This window comes from Macadamia integrifolia, chromosome 6, assembly GCF_013358625.1.
Source record: "Macadamia integrifolia cultivar HAES 741 chromosome 6, SCU_Mint_v3, whole genome shotgun sequence".
Classification (NCBI taxonomy): Eukaryota; Viridiplantae; Streptophyta; class Magnoliopsida; order Proteales; family Proteaceae; genus Macadamia; species Macadamia integrifolia.
In genome coordinates, this window is record NC_056562.1 from 12,658,689 (window position 1) to 12,663,623 (window position 4,935).

At 39.7% G+C, this 4,935-nt stretch overlaps 1 non-coding gene across 1 annotated transcript; it reads left to right on the forward strand.

The window, feature by feature from the left end:
* The first annotated feature begins 4,575 nt into the window (after positions 1–4,575).
* Positions 4,576–4,682, forward strand: LOC122082924. The gene has a single exon (XR_006141462.1). It is a non-coding gene; the product is annotated as a small nucleolar RNA R71 (small nucleolar RNA).
* Positions 4,683–4,935: the final 253 nt, after the last annotated feature.

Genomic DNA, 4,935 nt, shown 5'->3' on the forward strand with positions numbered 1-4,935 from the left:
GTGCATGATGCATTGATAGACTAGATGTCGTAGTCGGCTTGGAAACGAGTGCATTGGTGGCCCGTGGTATGGGACTTTGAGGCACTATGCAATCATACTATTGTCATATAAGAGCATGCGGTTTAGGATTTCACCTTTCCGTGCTATGACCCTTCCCAACAGGGGTTAAGGTGTTGGGTTACCATTTGGGGGGAAGCAGTGGTCGCGGTTGTCGGGTCACTGTGGCGGTTAGACATAACGCCCGACGGGTCATTAGGACAGTCAGCAACCCCGCTGGTATATTCAAGAGGGCCAATCGTACTGCTTTTAAGTTGCTAAAGTCAACACCTTTAATTTCAGTCATTTACATTTCTGTTGAGAGCCGGTGGACGGTATTATTTTTACTTTTTCGAGTACTCACGGTGGGCCTTCTTTGACAGCCCTATGGGCGTATCGGGGGATGGAGTTCGCGGCTCGTACCCGGAGTATACGTGCACTGTGGCTGTAGTAGCACTAAACCAAAGACTTAGTAATGTTGCTTAGGTGGATGTGATTTAAAATGTATTGCATGGCATGTAGTGCATATGATTGTGTTTTGATGTGTGGACTGCTGTGTGGTCCATCTTACCACTTGCTAAGCTAGTGAGCTCATCCCACGTGTGCACCCCTTTTTAGATGATTTTGCAGGTCATACATCTGAAGAGCACAGGGTGGGTCCCACAGTCGAGTTCCTTGAAAGAGGAATGGTGGGCCCCTGAGGAGTTAGAGCATGGCACTGATTGCCCGTGCGAGAGTTGTGCTGCGGGACCGTAGTTCTGATGCCGAGCTGAGCTCCACTTTTGAGGCCGAGCTGAGCTCTACCATGTGATGCCGAGCTGGGCTCAAACCTTGATTCCAAGCTGAGCTCTAGCCTTTGATACCGAGCCGAGCTGTGTACTCTGATTATTTTGATGGTTTCCTTTATATACTTGATATGTGAATTGTACTTTTATTGTGTAAATATCATGCCTTCGGGCCCACATGTATATAACTATTGTATCACAATTCGGGTATCAAGTATTATGGGAATATTCACAGGTAAACCTAGTCTTCCGCTGATCTTATAAGTTTTTATTAGTTGTGTGTATGCTGTGGTGGAATACAGTATCAGATGATCCTGGTAGGTTTGGGTTAACCAGTGTTAACCCGGTCACTGGCCCGGTTCAGTGTGAACGGGGTGTGACAACACCACCACATGTGAACGAACTAAGTAAGACCAAAACTTTTCTCATGAAAACAAAATAGCTAAAAATTCTTTTTAGTGGTTATATAATTGAGTTGTGCATCATTTAAGGTCCTACTAGCATAGTAAATGATAGTGGGCAACTTATTAATCCCTTGACCCAAAATCGCTCCTATGGTAAAATCTGAAGCATCACACATTAATTCAAAAGGTTTAGTCCAAACAGGTGGTTGAACAATGGGTGCATTGGTCAACTCCTTTTTAAGTTATTTGAAGGATTCTAGGCACTCTTTAGAAAACTCAAAAGTTTGATCTTTGGCAAGTAATGAAGTAAGAGGTCGAGCTAACTAACTAAAGTTCTTAATAAACCTTCTGTAGAAGCCCACATGCCCTAGAAAAGACCGGACGTCCTTAATAGATTGAGGAGGTGATAAATTATCAATTAAATCCACTTTAACTCTATCTATCTTAATTCCCTCCTTGATATTACATGGACTAAAACAGTACCAGATTTAACCATAAAATGACATTTCTCCCAATTCAAAACTAAATTCTTAGATCTGCATATTTTCAAAACTAGGGAAAGATGATGAAGACATTCAGAATAGGAATTCTCATGAATTGAAAAGTCATCCATAAATACTTCTAAGAATTTTTCGACCATGTCAGAAAAGATACTCATCATGCATCGTTGGAACGTAGCAGGGGTATTGCAAAGCCCAAAGGGCATACGCCTGTAAGCAAATGTTTCATATGAGCATGTAAAAGTGGTCTTATGTTGATCCTCTAAAGCAATTGGGATCTGGTTTTAGCCAGAATATCCATCAAAAAAATAATAGTATTCATGTCCAGCTAACCTCTTTAACATCTGGTCAATGAATGGCAATGGGAAGTGGTCATTCCAGATTGTCACATTAAGTTTCCTGTAGTCTATGCACACTTTCCACCTTGACTGGACATAGATTGGAATTAGTTCATTATTGGCATTGGGAACTACAGTCACCCAGACTTCTTAGGCACTATGTGAATTGGGCTTACCCATTGGTTGTCAAAAATATGATAAATTATTTCATGATCCGACCACTTTAGGATCTCTTTTTTAATGGCTTCCATCATCACTGGGTTAGCTCTTCTTTGGGGTTTCGTGGATGGTTTGGAATCCCCTATAAGATGTATATGATGTTGTACAATAGAAGGGCTTATACCCTTGATATTAGTCGTGGTCCAACCTAGGGCTTCCTTATTATCTTTTAACACTTTAAGTAACTCCTCTTCCTGGCTAGAAGTCAAATTTGAAGAAATTATTACAGGAAGAGTCTGGTTAGGCCCTAGGAAAGCATACCTCTAATTAGATGACAACTCCTTATAATCTAGCTTAGAGGGCTCAACTATGGAAGATTTGGAAATGGAATTGGAAAAGGGGTCCTAAGGGCTCCACAGGTGTGTGAAGACTCAAGACTTTAGAAAAAAAAAATCACTATCATCATCCAACTCATCCATACACTCTTGGAATTCTGAATCAAAATCAATATCAAAGTTGGTAATTAAATTATCAGAAAAATCTAGAAAATCCTTAACCATATTGATCCCTTCTTCCATATGTGGTTGCTTACCTATCCTAAACGTGTTAAACTCAACAGTTTGGTTGCCAAAAGATAACATTAGAAAACCATTCCGATAGTTGATTAATGCATTATTGGTAGCCAAGAATGGTCTTCCTAGAATTATTGGGATTTCATCCTTGGTTGAGAAGAGCTTGGTAACTAACACAATGAAATCGACAGGGAAAATAAATTTCCCCACCTTTAGTAAGACATCCTCAACCATCCCTTTAGGAATTTTAACAGACTTATCTACCAACTGAAGAGTAGTTCCAGTGGCTTTCAATTCTCCCAATCCTAGTTGCTTGTACACATGATAAGGTAAGAGATTCACACTTGCTCCAAGGTCAAGTAAGGCATGCTCAATGTAGGTGTTGCCTATGACACAAGATATGGTAGGACTCCCTGGATCCTTATACTTAGTTGCTATAGGCTGAGTAATTATGGAACTAATGTTACTTGCCAAGAATGTTTTTTTGGGCACACTAGTGATACGTTTGTGAGTATATAAATCTTTCAGTACATTTGCATAGTGGGGATCTAGGATATGACATTCAAAAGAGGGATGTTCATTTCTACCTTTTTGAAGACTTCTAAAATTTTATCCATGGAAGCAATCTTCTTTTTGTTTACCAAAACGATTAGGAAATGGGACAGGAGGAACATAAAGACTGTTAGGGATTTGTCCTTTTTCAGAAGAATCATTTTTGGTTTCCTCAACCAAATCATCTTTAATTTCAAAAGAATCTTTAGGTTCATCAAACAAACCTGGAACAAGAGGCACACTTGTGTCCTCAACTGAAGGAGAGTTAACAGGATTAATAGATGGGGAAGATTTATGAACGCTTTATTGGTACTCTCTACCACTCCTAAGGGCATAAACAACATTACATTGGTTAGAGGGCCCTTATTGGGTCTGAACTTGTACTATATTCAGTGGTGCATTAGTTGGTGCTTGTAAACTAACAGGCTGATGATGCCTAGGGTTGGCTCTGATTGACTGGGTAAAGTTTCTTTCTCCCTCTCACTCATAATTGAGATAACTTGGGTGAGTTCGCTCGTAGGATTTTGATGGCTTGTCATGAGGAGGGTCATATTTTTTTTCAAGTCACTTATTCTACTTGCCTCTCAAGTGTTGGTAAACCCAGGGGGTTGCTAATAAGATGATAGGAGAGGGGCCCTAGGAAAACTAGCCTGAGGTCCTACATTTGATCTAGGAAAAATATTTTGGGAAAAAGATTATTGTGCAAAAGGAGGCCTTTGGGGTCTAGGTTGACCTTGATTATGAAAATTGGAAGACCCTGTTTCGTTGCCCTGATTCCAAGAGAAATTTGGGTGATTTCTCCATCCTGGATTGTAGGTGTTACTATATAGATTATTCTAGTATAAGGCATTAAGACTATCATTAGAAGTGCCTCCAGAGGTGTTGGGGCATTCTTCTATGATATGTCTAGGGGACTGGCACCAAGCACAAATCTTAACCAAATTGACTGATGATGGCTCTCTACAACCTCAATCCTCTTGATTAGGCTATCCAAATGGACTTTCTTGGCTACTATCCTATCCATAAAATATCTTTTTCCTCCTACAATTTTTTCATTCTCTTGGGTTGACTCCCACTCATAGGTTTTGTCAGCTAAATCAAGTAAGAATTTTCATACATTTCCTTCATTTATAAAGGATGTGAATCCCTCAGGGAAAATAGACTCTATCATTTGTTTAGTTGGGTAATCAATAATCTCATAAATTATTTGACATAAATACCATAAGTCTAGGCCATGGTGAGGGCAATCTTGGAGTAGATCCTTGAATCTCTCCATAAGTTTGAAAAAGGACTCAGTAAGCTTTTGCCTAAACTGAAGGATATCACTTCTAAGCTTATTGGTCTTGTGAGTTGGAAAAATTTTCTTAAAAAAGACAACTGTGAACTGTTCCCATGAGGTTCTGAAATTTATGGGTAACCCATACAATCACTTCTTAGCTTGGTCTTTTAATACAAAAGTGATAAACCTAAGCTTAACAGCATCATCAGAAAGTTGTTGGATCTTAATTAGAATACATACCTCTTCAAATTCTCCTAGAAATAGATATGCATCCTCAGAGGTCAACCCATGGAAGTGGGGCAACATAGTG